At 38.1% G+C, this 17,411-nt stretch overlaps 1 pseudogene; it reads left to right on the forward strand.

Annotated features, from left to right (window-relative positions):
* The first annotated feature begins 5,234 nt into the window (after positions 1–5,234).
* Positions 5,235–17,310, forward strand: LOC117981649 (interferon omega-1-like; annotated as a pseudogene).
* The last annotated feature ends 101 nt before the right edge of the window (positions 17,311–17,411 follow it).

The following is a 17,411-nucleotide window of genomic DNA, read 5'->3' on the forward strand; positions in this document are numbered from 1 at the left end:
CGAGTTGATAGGTGCAGCAAACCACTATGGCACACATATACCTAGGTAACAAATCTTCACAGTCTGCACATGTATTCCGGAACTTAAAGCAAAATCAAAAAAAAAGAAAGTAAGAGAGAGAAAGAGAAAGAAAGAAAGAAAGAGAAAGAAAGAAGGAAGGAAGGAAGGAAGGAAATGAAAGAAAGAAAGAACGAAAGAAAGAAAGAAAGAGAGAAAGAAAGAAGGAGAGAAAGAAAAAGAAAGGAAGGAGAGAGAGAGAAAGTTGGTCAAAATCAGCTGAAAATACAACATGAACCAAGGAAATTCAGATAGCAGGAGATAGTTGTGTATAATTGAGGAAAAAAGGAGATTAATAATTATTAAGGAAATCTCAATACAAAATTTACACATCAGGTATAAATAACAATAAATTATTTTACATTGAAATTCCATTCTGCTTGCATATATTTTTTTAGGCAGCCTAAAACAACAGAATTCTGTCATGAATTCTAGAGAGGCTGAAAAATTGTCTCACCTCATTTCAAAGTCCTATTTATATTCAGTCAGGAATGGTGGCTTGTATAAATACCTGTCAGAGGAGCAGCATCTAGATTGAAGTGCAGAATACACGTGTCGATGGTTAACTGATTCTGGCACATGGAACATTTGTTTCCTGGCTCTCAGAATCCCAGAGTACACTCCCATATGAAGTTAGTCTCCTAAACTTAAGTAAAATATACATCTTTGCTGGTTCTGAGAGCTGACACACTTTCCCCTTTCCTCCCTGCTTTTCTGTGTCCCGTTTTTCACTCGCATATCACATTAGTTTCCTTCCTCTTCCTCTAGAAATGCGCACTGTGCTCTCTTCACTCATCATTAGCCTGCACTGCCTCTTCATACAGCTGTTTTCAGTTCTCTTGTGGGTTTTACCCATCACTTTCCCCTTAAGAGTACAAAATCACAAATTAAAGCAGAAGGTCAGTGAAAGTTCTACGTTTTTCAGAAGCTTTTTTATAAAATACTTTTTCCTTTCTTATGATGAATATTTCTGTAAAAGACGGAATGTCGCTGTTACAATGACATAACAGTAGCTTAGCAAAAAAGGAAATAAAAGGCAGATTCCATTTGACTTTGAGTCTATTACAACATTTACAGGGAAAGAGAGCCCCCAACTGGTCAAAGTGCACCAAGACAGCAGCCAAGTCTGTGGAGAGCAGGCTGTGAATGCAGAAGTAGGCCTGCTGGCAGGAGATTTATCTTCATAGCTAAAAAGAGGCTCTTCCCAAGAAAGAACTATCACAGTACTGGAATTAGCCCATTTCCTTAACTTTTGTATCTTAAGACAGAGAAAATACTCCCAGCTTCAGGCATGACATGTCGTCTTGGGGCAATGGACAGCTATGGGGAAAGAGAAAGGTTCAGGATATGTCCGTTTCCTCCAGCCTGCCCAGCCTCCCCGGGGCCTCCTAACTTATCCCTTCCTCTATGGATTGTGCTAGACTAGGAATCAGAACAGCTGGTCAATCTGGGTGTAGAACTTCAAGGGACTTTGACTTTTGGTCTCTCTATCAAGGTTGTGGTAGTTTTCATAGATGATATCCTGAAATACATTTTTCAAGTTGTTTGTTTTCTCCCTGTCTCTTTAAAGGATGCAAGTGATTCCTAGATTTGGCCTCTTTATACCATCCCCTATTTCTTGGAGCTTTTGTTCATTGCTCTTCATTCTTTTTTCTTTATTTTTGTCTGACTGTCTTATTTCAGAGAGCCAGTCTTCAAGTCCTGAGATTCTGTCCTCATCTTGGTCTATTCTGCTGTTAATACTTGTGATTGCATTGTGAAATTCTTGCAGGGTGTACATCTACTAGGTCCGTTAGGTTCTTTTTCATACTGGTTATTTTGTCTGTCAGCTCCTCTCTCCTTTGATTGTGATTCTTAGTTTCCTTGGTTTAGGTTTTACCGTTTTCCTGAATCTCAGTGAAATTCCTTTCTGTCCATATTCTGAATTATATTTCTGTCATTTTAGCTAACTCATTTTGGTTAAGAACCCTTGTTGGAGAACTAGTGTGATTATTTGGAGGACATAAGATGCTCTGTCCATTTGAGTTACCATAGTTCTTCCATTGGTTCTTTCTCATCTCTGCATATGGGAGTGTAGCTTGAGTCCAATCAATAAATTGACTTTGGTTCTGGCTGTGTTCACAGGGCTGCAGCTTTGTGTAGGGTCTTTATTTGTAGCTGACTTGTCTTTGGTTTAATGAGGGTATGTTAGTGAGATTTTTTAGTGTTGAAGCTTTGGGCATGACCTAGTAGGTGACTCTTAGGTGCAGTGGTCAGTTGTCAGGCTCTTGCTCAGTCATGTGGCTCCTGTACATTTCCTCATGGTTGCAGCCTGCTCCGTCTCAATGCTATGAAAGTGTGGGCTCCTCTCCCACTTGACTGCTGACTGTAGCTTTTGTCTTGGCACTACCAGGCTGCACACAACAGTTCTGGGGTGATCTCAGGGTTAATGTTTTCTCCTCACCTTGGAGGCATGGAAGGAAGAGACCTTAGTAGTAGTTGTAACTGAGGGTCTTTTGCTTGTCTCCTGGGGGTTCCACCCCAGAGATGCAGGTGAGCAATCATTCAGTGCTTTCAGCCTGGAATGGGGGTGTCTGTGCTGTGGGCCCAAGACAGGGTTTCCCTGCCTGGTGATGTGAGGGGTGGGTGGTTGACCAATGGGAGACAGACTGGCCTCTTCTCTTGGGTTGACTGCAGCTTGTTGGAGGTATGGATAAGGCACTTGGGGTCTCTGCTCCTTCATAAGTTCCAAGGTAGCTGGGGTAGTACCACTGCAGAGGCAGTGGTAGACAGGCTTTCTGTTGCCCCTGGGGTCTCCACCTCCTAGAAATGTGAAGCCATGTTAATGGGAGTGTTTAGCCAGAGGGGTGGGGTGGCTGCACTGCTGGTGTAAGCTTGGGGCTTCACATTTTGGGAAACAGAAGGTTGCAATCTTACCAGGAGTAGAGACTGTTCTCCTCACCATATGGTAGCTGCAGCGTGTTTTAAGTTCAGGTGACTGTGGCATGCTGTAAGCTTGTAAACAAAGAGCTTCAGACTCTTTGTTTCTTCCCCAGACCCAAGGCAGCATGGATAAAACTGCTGCTGTGGCAGTGGCAGAGGTAGGATGGCTCTGGGAGCCTCTCCCCAGGGAAACTCCAGGCAACTACCAGTGGATGTGCTCAGCCATGGGTAGGGTGACTGTTTTGCAGTCATGGGCTGGGGGCCCTGCCTCCTGAAGAATAGGGATGGGGATTCTCAGGGAAGAGGGGCTGGACTCCTCTTCATACAGTGGCTATGATGTGCTGGAGGTGGGAGTGTAGTGACTAGGCCCTTTGTTCCTTCCCCAGCCAGAGGGCTGCTGGGGCTGTCCCACTGCAACAGTAGTGATGGATGGGTTGTGGGTTGACTGTGGGATTTCTTCCTTGGAGAAATGCTGGACTGCCTGATTGAGGAGATGAGGCAGGGGAAGGGTGCCTGTGCTGGAGTCTCTGGTCAGGTGGCCCTGCACATTGTGGCGAGGTGACAACCAGGAACAGCATGGAGAACAGTCTGTCCACTCTTCTGTGAGTTAGTTGCTCTGTGCTAGGGATCTGGACCAGCCACTGTTCCCTGCAAACTCTCCAGAGTCTGGAGACAGCAAGGGCAAGAGCTGTGAGATAGCAAAATGGAAACCCACCCTTCTCACTGGGAACTCTGTTCTAGGGAGTTGCAGAGCTGCTATTGGCTCGATAGTCCCTGCTGGTGGCTGCAGTTCTAGGCCTGGAAGACCCACCCAGTGAGGTGATAGGGGATCAGGGACCAACATAACACGCAGTCTGACCACTTTTCCATAGGGCTGCTGCAATACGCTAGGGGTCCAATCCAGACCATAGTCACCTAGCATTTTTCAGTTCCTCAAGGTATCAACAGTGAAGGCTATGAAACAGTGAACATGGGGGCCTGCCCTTTCCTCTGGGAGCTCTGTTCCAGAGAGGTACAACCTGTTGCCTGCTGCAACATACCTGCGCGAGGTGGGTGGAGACCCCGGTGGGGATATGCCGCCCACTGAGGAGAAACAGCATCAGGGACTCAGGTGAAAAAACAGTCTGGCCACTTTTTGGTAGAGCAGCTGTGCTGTGCTGGGGGTCTGCTACCACCCCCAGCACAAAAGAATGGCATTTGCAAGAATGGCTAAGGCTGCTAAACAGCAACAATGGCAATCTACCCTTCCCTTTGGGAGCGCCATCCCAGGGACATTTGAAACTGCTGTCTGCCAGAAAACAGTGGTGGAGGTGACTGGAGACCCCAGTGGAGAGATTTCACCCGGTGAAAAGAAACAGGATTTGGGATTGACGTGAATAAGCAGTCTGACTGCTTCTCTGTAGAGCTGCTGGGCTGTGCAGGGTGGCTGCTCCAGTCCCTAGCTGCCTTGGACTCCCTAGAACCCAGAGGCTCCAATAGCTAAGGCTGTGAAACAGTAAAGATGGCAGCCCACCCCCTGCCGCTGGGAGCTCCATGTCAGGGAGGTGTGAGGGTACTACCAGTGGCTGGCTGGATTCCCAAGCCAGTGGGTCTAACCCTGAGACAGGCCATGGAAGGTGGGCCTGCCACTTGTCACTGCTCAATCCCATGGATGAAACCCCTTTCATTGGGGTATGTATAGCGGTCTAGCCTCCTGCTTGGCTGGAGTTATAGCTTCTTTTGTGGGGAAGCCTGGGTATCTAAGGCTCCAGGGTCCCCATGTATGCTGAGTGGCTGCTCTGCTGAAACCCTACACAGCCCCGCATGTCAGACTGAAGGCCCTGGTAGAGTGAGTTCACTAGGAGATCTTGTGACCTGAGGGTTGCAAAGATTTGTGGAGAAGCGTGGGTCCCCAAGGCTGCTCACTTACTCACCACTTCCCTGGTTGGGGAGGCTCCCCTGGCTCTGTGTCACTCCTGGGTAGGCAGTCATCCTGCCTTGCTTTACTCTGTTCTCCACTGGTCAAGTTGTTTTCTTGAGTCCCAATGTGTGTACCTGGATGTTTCAGTTGAAGGTGCTGTATGTACGTGCCCCTTCCATTTCTCTACTTGAGAGTGGCACACACTAGCAGCTTCTCGTTGTCCATCTTGGCCAACCCTGAAAGCTATTTTTTTCCAACTAAGAGCCATGCATAGCAGGAATGCCTTCAGAGAACCTGGAGTCCAAGGTTCATCCAGACCCCAGCTGAGCTAGGCCAGCAGCACCCTCATTTCCCAATGGTCCTCCTGCTTCCTCTACTCGTGGCCCTGCCGCTTTGCCACTGTGGCCCTGTTGGATCTCTGAGCTGGGACCTGCCTCAGAACCATGGCCTACTTAGCAGGAACACCTTGGCACTTCTGGGCCAAATGTTGAGAATCTCCACTTTCTTGTGTCTCAAGGACAGAAGAGACTTCAGGTTTCCCCTGGAGATGTGTATGACAGCCAGTTGCAGAAGGCCCAGGCCCTGTCTGTCCTCCATGAGATGCTTCAGCAGATCTTCAGCCTCTTCCACACAGAGCGTTCCTCTGCTGCCTGGAACATGACCCTCCTGGACCAACTCCACACTGGACTTCATCTGCAGCTGGAATGCCTGGAGTCTTGCTTAGGGCAGACAAAAAGAGAGGAAGAATCTGTGGGGGTGATTGGGGCCCTACACTGGCCTTGAGGACGTACTTTCAGGGAATGCGTGGGAATCCAGGGAATCTACCTGAAGGAGAAGAAATACAGTGACTGTGCTTGGGAGGTTGTCCGAGTGGAATCGTGAAATCCTTCTCTTCATCATCAACAAACTTGCAAGAAGGACTGAGAAGTAAGGATGAAGACCTGGGTTCATCCTGAAATTATTCTCATTGATTAATCTGCCATATCACACTTGCACATGCGTCTTTGGTCATTTCAATAGGTTCTTATTTCTGCCGTTGTCACAGAATTTATTGAATTAAATTCAGCAAATACCTTGTTAACAATAGTAAGCAAGTATATGTTAAAAACCTTTGGCTCTGGTCTTCAGTTCCTAAGACATGACTGCCCTGATATGTTTTATATACTTACTTATTTCCATTCTTTTTGCAGCTGTTTCATTTATAATATTTAGATATTTTACATATAATAACATATTCATCTTTACATTGTGTTAAAATTTACAAATATATTCATCTTTCCATGTTATTAAATTTGCATTTGTTTTATTCATTAAATTCTCGTTTGTTTTATTAAGGAAAATGTCTGGAAATCTTTTTTCTAAAAACAAAATCCACACCCACATTTTTAACATAATTGAAGGAAGGACAATAAAATATATTTACTCATTTATTCCATTCACATTATATGTATAAGCTAAGTAAGTGGCAGATTGTAGAGTTCCCTTCAAGAAATACAATTGAATAAAGCACTCTCCATCTTACAGAGAAAGAGATGTAAAAACAGGACTAATGCTTACTTTATTGCAATTCTCTTAAAAGCTTGAAAAAGAAGTAAAGGAAAACAATGTTCTCACACCACAAGTTTTAGATACAAATGATGCCAGGCAGGGAAAACAATGTTAGATGTCCTTCTTAAGGTACTTGGGGTATATGTACAGTTAACCCTTGAACAGCATGGGATTGAACTTTTGGACTTCATGGGTCCACTTATACAGGTTTTTTTTTTTTTCCAATACAGTTCACCTTCCATATCTGTATTTTCTGCATGTAAAACTAAACTGGATAGAAAATACAGCATTTGTGGGATGTGAAACTCGCATGTATGAAGGGGACTGCAGGACTTGAGTTTTTACACATTTGGGTATCTGGAGGACAGGTGTGGAGTCTTAGAACCAAAATCCCACAGATACCAAAGGAAACAGTGTTTCCAGAATCTTATTGGCAGCTGGGAATATGGGTCTAGAATGAACAACAAATGCCATGGGTGAAGGTATTAATTTGGGATTCTTTACTGCATGTCTGGTATTGAGGACATGAGAATGGATATTAGGGAATCTGTCACCTAACATAGTTATAAATTGAGGGAACGATGAGACAGGATCTAAACTTAGTCCTGCAGATCCTCAACAGTCATTGGTAGGGCAGAGAAGGAGAGTCTGTGAAGGGCAAAGAGCACTTAGGAGGAGTGGTCAGTGCAGCTGGAAGGAGAAATAGCAAAGAATGAGGGAGAGACAAGCGAGGGGTAGACAGTGGTGTTTTCAGGGAAGATGAAGGCTGACCTGTCCTAACGGACTCAAAAACAGATGCCATCAGTGACCTTAGGTGGATCTAGGTTTAGTAAAATGAATGGGACAGAAACTTGATGGGAGTGGGTTGAAGAAGAAATACAATAAGGGTATTTGGGTGTTCTATGCATAAAAAATTATGGTGGGAAACTTGTTTGTGGAGTAGGGAAATAAGATGATACTTGTAGAAGAATGTGGGTTAAGATCTTCATGCATATTTTGTTAGTGTTTTCTGAAAATCATTTTCAAAGAATAGATGAATTCGAACAAAATCTTTAAACATTTTTTGTTGATATATAGTTGAGAAATTAAAATTTATGGATTTAAGGTGTACAACATAGTGTTTTGCTTTAATTATGCCTTGTGTAATGATTCTGACAATCAAGTTAATTAACACATTCTTCACCTAACATAGTTATAATATTTTATTATGCAAGGTGAGAACATATAATATCTACTCCCTTAGCAAATTTCAAGTATACAATGCATTATTATTCCATGCTGTACTGAACATCTTTAATATTTCATTTATTTAACCTATTAATTGTATTTTTTATTTAAAATGTTGCTTATTTATTTGGCTGAAAGGTAATTTATCATTATTCTAATTAATACTACCTGGTAGTAAATTTCAATAGTAACCCATTTACTTGCTAGTTTACATTCTTTTTTCAATTAAGTTTTACAATTTTGATTTTATTTTACCTGTTATTTCATTTACTCTAGTTTCAATGTTGTTTATTTACATTATTGATTTATAATTTTAGAATTCCTAATCATTGTCAAAACATTTCCTGCACATTGTAGCCATAATCTTTTGATGGATACTTATTCTTTATTTCATGTGTGTACCAAACACTAAACAGTTCCTTGTATATTTTTCCAAGCACTGTCTAAAACACAGAGCCACATGCCTCCTTAAGTCTTTTGATTTACACATATTCAGTTTCTGTTCTTGTAAAGATGTTTTTACATTTAATTATGTAATATATTAGAATTTTTTTAATATGCTATGAGAATCCAAATTAATTTTTGTTAAGAGTGACAAGCAATTATTGCACAACATTCTATTGCAATTTTATTTTCTTTGTTATTAACAATAGATGCAGCTCTACCATAAATCTCGTTAATTCTGATAATACAACTTTTTCTGTTTTGTTCTGTATTAATATGGTTGCTAAACTTACAAATTGCTACACTTATATTACTTCTGATATTTTAAAACTCATTTAATTCTTCTGGTTGAGCTACCTAAATTCAAGAATCCCTTTATACATTTTAATATTATTGCTTGCATTATTTCCTGATTAAATTTAGAGTTGTTCTAAGATAGAGAGCACTGGCTTCATGAAATCCTAAACATTTGTGAATCCTAAAATGGCTAATTACATGATATCACCAAGAATGTAAGATAACATAAAAATGAATGAGAGAAACTAGATTAGAGACTTGAGTGTAGGCTGGTATTTAGTGATATGCTTCTACCATGTAGTGTGTAGAGGGCAAAAATAGTAACTTTATAGGACAGAAGTCTGGCAAACACCATCTTAACCAAGTGATTAAGTTAACATCAGCAGTAATAAAACATATGTAATAAAAGATATCAATATCATGTACCTTGGATATTGTGTGATGAGACGATCAGATAAACTCTGTGGTTTCAATCCTTTAAACACACAACCTCAGCATAATCCTGAGTAAACATTAGACAAATCCAAATTGGTGAACAGTCTATGAAATAAGTGACCAATATTCTTCAAAAGTTTCAATGTCATGAAAGCCAAAGAAAGACTGAGCATGCGTTACAGATTGGAGGAGACTGAAGGTATGACAACAATCCAACAATTTGGATTGACAAAAATCAATCCAAATCAAGAATCAATTTGGACTGATTCTTGACATAAGATAAAACATCAGTTTTTAAAAATCTGAGGAAATCTTAGTAAAATCTGAATGTTAGTTAGTAATATGGCCCCAATGTTCATTTCTTTGTTTTGATTCATTACAACATGGTCATGTATGTTGTTAACATGAGAAGAAGCTGGGTTAAGGGCAGAAGCAAAATTTTATAGTATCTTTGCAATTGTTTGTAAATCTAAAATTGCTTGAAAGTAAAAAGTTAAAAATGAATAGATTTTCAAGATTCTAGACCTTACTGGTTTAAAATTTGTTTATGTATTTAGTTGATTTAAATCATTCATTAGATTCCTAATTTTTTTCAGAAGACAGAAAATTCTATCTATAATGTAACTGTCTAAAAGATTGTTCCTTAGCTATTAGGGTTCCTCCAGTCAGAATGTGCAATCAACCCAGCAGCAAACCCTAAAAAAGGCATCAACCAGCTGCCAAGTGAGGTGATTCAGTCTTCAGTCATCTCAGTCCTTCTCCTCTAATGCACTGGGCTCTCCTCTCTTCCCCAGATGTGCTTACATTTCCACACCTCTAATTCCTATAGTGAGCCCTTCTAGATGTGCCCTCCCTGAGCTCTGAGCCTTCATTTGGTTGGTTTAGTTCTGATTTTAGTGCATGCTTATATCCTGGTGATGACACAAAGGTGTGTGACAAACAGATAGAAATCTAAAGCCTTGTGGACATTTTCATAAATGGATAGAAATATGTAGGGTTTCAAAGAGTTGCCTATGGATATATTACTGGGGTGAACAAAGTGTTTCACAAATATATTCAAGTTTATGAAAATACAGTCTTAGAAAGACAAAACTAGGATATATATGTAAGTAACATGAGGCCCAATTTCATAATAAAACATGTCTGGCATGAGCAAATGAAGCTTCTCGGTGGAGAAGAGGAATAAGAAGAGAAGAGAAAGACCCTCTCATTATTTAGGTAGGGCTCTGCTGGAAAGAAAAATGTGGACCAGAATCTAGAAATCAGCTCTGGTTCTTATGACATATTACCAGAGCACATCTAAGAGCTGAGTACTCTAAATGGGATTTTCTGGGTTCCAAAAGTGGCTCTACAGTTCAATAGCTCCCTGTGCTTAGGTTTGTTCTCTTAAAAATGAGGAAAACAGTAGAATTTATCACTGCCTGCTGTAGCCACAGATGTCTCCAGTGACTTAACGGGACAGGGCACATAATAGGTGTTCAACATGTATGCAACATGGGGCTTATTCTTCACTGGGTAAAATGAGGATTGATTTGTAAGTACTAACAACAATGTCTGACTGATAGTAAATATATTCTATAATTTAGCTATTTAGTTCTTTTAATTAATGTTATTTTTGTTATTTAACTCTATTAAGATGGGGGAAGTATTGTTTCCAATTATCTATTTCCTTACTTCTTGTTAGATATATGACAAGCAAATTATTTATCTGCTTAATTTATTTATATACCAGGGGAGAATTTAGTGCAATTAACATTTAGGACTACCCAGAAAAAAAAATACTAGACTCTCAAAAATTTGCCTTCTTGTGTATAAACTCTTCTGAGTTAGCTGATATGACTCCCTTGACTCTGTGAAGACAGAATTCAGCAAATCTGAAAGCCAAAATCTGGACCAGGAATGCTTGCTTTTCTTTGAGCCCATGCCCACATCTGATCAACATCTACCATTTTAACCATTTTTAAGTGTACAGCTTAGCAGTATTAAGTAAATTCACATTGCCATGCAACTGATCATCAGTTTTTCGTCTTGGAAAACAAAAACCATACTCATTAAACAACAGCTCCTTATCTCCTCTCCCCTGGACCCCCACCCCTGACAACCATTTTACTTTCTGTTTCTATGAATTTATCTACTCTAGATAACTCATATGACTGAAATCATATTACATTTGTCTGTTTGTGCCTGGCTTCCATTAGGTACTCACGTTGTAGTATATGTCAGAATTATGCTGAATACATTCCATTATCTGTATATACCACATTTTCCTGAATAATATGATAAGTCAGAATAATCATCCATGGTATAAGACTGAATAATATAGTCCATTATATGCTTAATGAAATATATATGAGGCTGAATGATATTCCATTATATGTATATATCACAGTTTGTTTATTCATCCATCAATGGACACTTGGGTTGCTTCCAACTTTTGGCTATTGTTATGAAGATGGATGTAAAAATGTATCTTTGAATCTCATTTTTAAAAAGTATTCTAGGCCAGGCGCGGTGGCTCATGCCTGTAATCCCAGCACTTTGGGAGGCCGATGTGGGCAGATCACGAGGTCAGGAGATGAAGATCATCCTGGCTAAAATGGTGAAACCCCATCGCTACTAAAAAAACAAAAAAGCTAGCCAGGCATGGTGGCGGACGCCTGTAGTCCCAGCTACTTGGGAGGCTGAGACAGGAGAATGGCGTGAACCTGGGAGGCAGAGCTTGCAGTGAGCCGAGATTGCGCCACTGCACTCCAGCCTGGGCGACAGAGTGATACTCCATCATAAAAACAAAACAAAACAAAAAGGATTCTAAATATATATCCATAAGTGGAATTCCTAGATTATATGGTAATTCTGTTTTTAATTTTTTGAGATACCTGTTTTCCATTGTGGCTGCGCTGCACCATTTTACATTTCCACCAACAGTGCACAAGGGTTCCAATTTCTCCACATCTTCACCAACACTTGTTATTTTATTTATTTTGATGGTAGCCACCTTGATAGATGTGAATTCAAATCTCATTGTGACTTTGATTTGCATTTCCCTAATAGTGATGTTGAGGATCTTTTCCTATGTTCCTTAGTTCATTCAGGCTGCTATAATGAAATATCATCAATTAGGTAGTTTATAAATAACATAAATTTATTTCTCACAGTTCTGGAGGGTGGAAAGCCCAAGAATCAAGGTACCAGCAGATTTGGTGTGTGATTGGGGCCCGTGTCCTATTTCACAATGAGCCACAATGAAATTAATCACATCCCAAAAAGGTGCATGTCCTAACACCATCGCCCTAAGAGTTAGGGTTTCAACATATGAATTTTGGCAGGGCACAAACATTCAGGCCAGAGAAATATGCTTGTTGGCCATTTGTATATATTTTTTGAATAAATATCTATTCATATTCCTTACTCGTTATATTTTTTTGTTGAGATATGGGAGTTCCTTCTATATTCTGAATAGCCTATTACTTTTATCAAATACATGATTTGCAAATATTTTCTGCCATTCTGAGGTTTGAGTTTTGACTCTTGATTTTGTCCTTGAATGCACAGTGATTTTTAATCTTTGTATACTCCAATTTATCTATTTTTACTTTAGTTACCTGTGTTTTGGTGTGATATCCAAGATTTCATTGCCAAACCCATTGTCTGAGCCTTCCCTGAAGATTTTCTTCTAAAGTTTTTACAGTTTCAGGTCTTATGTTTAAATCTTTGATCTATTTTGAGTTAATTTTAGCATATAGTGTACAGTAAGGACGCAACTTCATTCCTTTGCATGTGTATATACAGTTTTCACAACCTGATTTTTGAAGAGTTGATCTTTAACCATTGTGTAGCCTTGGCACTTTTGTCAAAGTTCATTTGACCATATACATGAGAGTTTACTTCTGGGCTTTCTATTCTCTCCCATTGGCCTATATGTCCATCTTTATATCAGTATCATTCCATTTCTATTACTGTAGGCTTGTAATGTGTTTCAAAATCAGGTAGGGTGAGGCCTCTAGCTTTGCTTGTCTTTCTGAAGACTGATTCTGGTCCTTCAAGATTCCATAAGAATTTTAGGACAGATTTTTCTACTTCTGCCAAAAATGCCTTAGTGATTTTGATAGGGCTTGCATTGTATCTGTGTATTGCTTTGGATAGTTTGAACACTATAACGATGATGGGCTTCCCAACCATGAACAGAAATGTCTTCTCATTTCTCTTCCTTAATTTCTTTCAGCAGTGTTTGCTAGTTTTCAATATATAAATCTTTTTCCACTTTCTTTAAGTTTATTCCTGAGTACTTTATTGTTTTGATGCTATTGCAAATGGGGTTATTTTTTAAGTTTCCTTTTCAGATTTGTCCATTGTTAGCATATAAAAATGCTACTCATTTTTGCGTCTTAATTTTGTATTCTACAACTTTGCTGAATTCATTTATTAGTTCTAACAGTTTGTATGTGAGTGCATGTGTGTGTGTGAACTTTAGGTTTTCTACATACACGATCAGGCTATCTGCAAAAAGATAATTTTACTTCTTCCTTTCCAATATGAATGCTTTTTATTTCTTTTTCTTGTTAATTGCTATGGCTAGATCTACAAATGTTATGTTGTATAAAAGTGGTAACAATGGCATCCCTACTTGTTCCTCATCTTAGAGGAAAAGCCTTCAGTTTCTCACCATTGAATATAATGTTAATTGTCGGCTTTTCGTACATGGCCTTTATTATGTGGAGGTAACTTCCTTTTATTCCAAGTTTGTTAAATGTTTTTATCATGAACAGATATGGCATTTTGTCTATTTCTTTTTCCGTATCTGTAGAGATTATTATGTATATTTTTCATTCATTTTGTTAATGTGATGTATTGCATTGATTAATTTTCGTATGTTGAAACATTCTTCCATCCAAGTAATAAATCCCCTTTGGTCGTGATCTATAATCCTTTTATTGTGCTGTTGAATTTGGTTTACAAGTATTTTAGTGAGGATTTTTGTATCAATATTTATCATGGATATGGATCTGTTAGTTTTCTTTTCTTGTAGTGTCCTTGTCTGGCTTTGTTATCAGGAAAATGCTAGTCTCATAAAATGAGTTTGAAACTATTCCTTCCTTTTCAATTTTTTGGAGGATTTTGAGAAAGATTGGTGTTAATTCCCTAAATGTTTGATAGAATTATCCACTGAAGCCATCTGATTATGGTTTTTTATTGTTGTTGTTATTGGGAAGTTTGATGACTGATTCAATCTCCTTACTAGTTATAGGTCTAGTCAGATTTTTTGTTTATTCATGATTTGGTCTTGGTAAGTTGTTTGTTTCTAGGAATTTATATATTTCTTCTAGGTTAATCAATTTGTTGGAGTATAATTGTTCGTAGTAGTCTGTTATAATCCATTTTACTTCTTTTTTTTTTTTTTTTTGAGATGAAGTCTTGCTCTGTCGCCCAGGTTGGAGTGCAGTGGCGCGATCTTGGCTCACTGCAAGCTCCACCTCCCGGGTTCAGACCTTTCTCCTGCCACAGCCTCCTGAGTAGCCTCGACTACAGGCGCCCGCCACCATGCCCGGCTAATTTCTTTTTGTATTTTTAGTAGAGATGGGGTTTCACTGTGTTAGCCAGGATGGTCTCGATCTCCTGACATCGTGATCTGCCCGCCTCGGCCTCTCAAAGTGCTGGGATTACAGGCGTGAGCCAGCGCGCCCGGCTGATCCTTTTTAGGTCTATGCCATCAGCTGTTATGTGTCCTCTCTTATTTCTTATTTTTATTTGATTTTTCTCTACTTATTTCTTAATATAGTTAAGGGTTTGTCAATTTTGTTGATCCTTTCAAAAGACTAATGCTTAGTTGCATTGATTTTTAATTGCTTTTCTATTCTGTATTTTATTAATTTCTGCTTTAGTCTTTCTTATTTTCTTCCTCTTCCTAGCTATGTGTTTATTTCTTCTTTTTCTAGTTCCTTAATTTGTAGTTAGTTCATTGGTTTGAGGTCTTTCTTCTTTTTTAATATAAGCTTTTACAGCTTTCAATTTCCCCTTTAGCTCTGTTTTCACTGCATCACGTATGTTTTGGTATGTTGTGTTTTCATTTTCATCTGTCTCAAGGTATTTTCTAAGTTCCCCTCTTGTCACATTTATTATTATTATTATTGTACTTTAAGTTCTAGGGTACAAGTGCACAACGGGCAAATTTGTTACATAGGTATACATGTGGCATGTTGGTTTGCTGCACCCGTTAATGTGTCATTTACATTAGGTATTTCTCCTCTTCCATGTTTATCACATTTAGACACATGTTTGCTTTCTTTTTGTTCCCATAAATTAAGATGAAAAATCAGACCACTTCTACCTTCTAGGAAAAGTGAAGTGAGAAATATGAATGTATTTGTTGTTGTGAATGCCACATAGAACAATTGTATAGTCCATTTAAACATTATATTTATACTCTTTCATTGACACTAACCTGAATATGAAAATGAAACAAATCAAAGTATAGAAAAACAAATTTTCACAGTAAAATACTACATGAAAATTAATATGCAAAAATTCCCAATAAGATCTCAAGTGAACAAAGAAAAATTACTCTCTCCTCCAGTGTTTCAAAGACTAAGAATAATAACTTGGGCAAAATTGCCCTTTATTCTCAGGGTCTGATACAAAGGATGAGCCCAAAATTCAATACAAATTTGTTGACTGGATCAACTACTAAATTGATGTAGAAAATATACATTTCTGAAATGAAACCTCCTCTATTATGGAAACCCCTGTGCACATTTCACAATGTAGAATATTTTAAGTGTTCAATTATATAAAGAATGTAAGTGAATCATTTAAAATAATGAATAATAAAATGTGTTTGGTTATTTTCTAAAATTGATCCATTTCATAATCTCTACCTTTATATAAACAGGCTGATTTTCTACCAGTGTCATCTAAAGATTATCACGTGATTTGAAGCTGAAATTTATATATGATGGAAAAATGATGTCACAAGTATTTACAGTTCACATACACATTCTCGGGATTTGATCCAGGGAAGGAAAGCTGTAGGATTATTTGGAGGACAGAGGCTATTATTACCTACTTTTGGGAATAGTAAATTGTCTGATTCCTATAAACCGTGTGAATTGGAGAGTTTGAATTCAGATATGTGACTCTGTATTTGACACCAGGCTAGTTATTTTCTATTATAACAAAGTAGAGGACAGATTAGAGATAAGGTCATAAATAGTTAATATAGTGCCAGGCAAAGGATAATATTATGCTGCTCTTGCAACTTGAATCCCCAGCATCCCAGTGGTTTTAGCAGTAAACTTAATGGGCATTATTGATTCTGAGTAAAAGCTGAATGGAAATTTTTGTCATTGTCTATTACGATCCCAGCAAATATGGCCATGATGAAGAAAAATAGCCTCATTCTTGAACACTTTCCAGTAGAAGAAAAAATGAGAAACTAGAAAAACTCCACTTACTAAATAGCTGATTTGCTAAAACAGACCTCATTCCATTTAAGGACTCAGTATCTATAGGGCCGAGGCAAACTAACTTCTCATGCAAAAAAAAAAAAAAAAAAAAGTAGAGCCAGAGTTCAGGACCACTCTGAAAGTTAATTCTTTACATGATAATATTCAATATTTATAAATTTATGAATTTAGAACAAAGATGGTCTCTTTTTTGATAAGAATTGACTTGGATAGGAACTTCTGAAAACCTTTAGGGAATATGAACTTCAATGAAAAATGCCAAAAATGATTTAATTGATAATATTTTCTAAGTCGCATATATTTATTAGAATGATACTTCTTCTAAGAGTACAAAAATTAGTTCTCATAGTATAAACAAATCTCACATATTACAATAGTTTGTGATTCTCCAACAACTCTATCCAACAAAATTTCATTGCTTAATATACATCTTTCTCATTGGATTTTCTTGTGTATGATATGAGAAGCACTGTATTGAGTTCATGAAGATAAACAAAATATTAGCAAGATGAGTGTTACAAACCTGTGGCAAATAGATGACTGTGATTGGAGGACTTTTTGTCCATTTTTTGCTGGATCTTAAAGTCTTATCACAGTATGTGGCTTTAACCTGCATATCTTTGGGCTGTCATTGACTATCTTATGGTTATTGCTTATGTTTGATCCTCAGTTCTTCAGGATGTTTTGTAGACTTTGAGAATTCAATGCAAATAGCTTATATTATGTGATTTATTTCTACTAAAGTTATTCAACACATCAATATTTATGTCAAGTGCTGAAAAGAAAAATGTGTTGGCAATATCTGGATGAATGCTGGAGCTAGTTAAGTTTACAAATTATTTTGTCATATAAAGCAAAATTCAAAGCTTCATATACTATGAGAAAAATTTTTAAAAATTATTGATTCATATTTTTAGCAGTTTTGAATGATTAACTATGTAATTATATTCATATCATTAATGTGTACTTATATAGATTTTTATTTTGCATATGTAATTTGATAAAACAAAATTTACATGAACAAATTACATTAAAAGTTATTCCACAAATATACTTATCAAATTAAGTTAAATGTCAATAGCTTTTAAACTTAGATTTTAGTTTAACATTTCTGTCATTCT

The sequence above is a fragment of the Pan paniscus genome, chromosome 11 (genome assembly GCF_029289425.2).
Source record: "Pan paniscus chromosome 11, NHGRI_mPanPan1-v2.0_pri, whole genome shotgun sequence".
Lineage (NCBI taxonomy): Eukaryota > Metazoa > Chordata > Mammalia > Primates > Hominidae > Pan > Pan paniscus.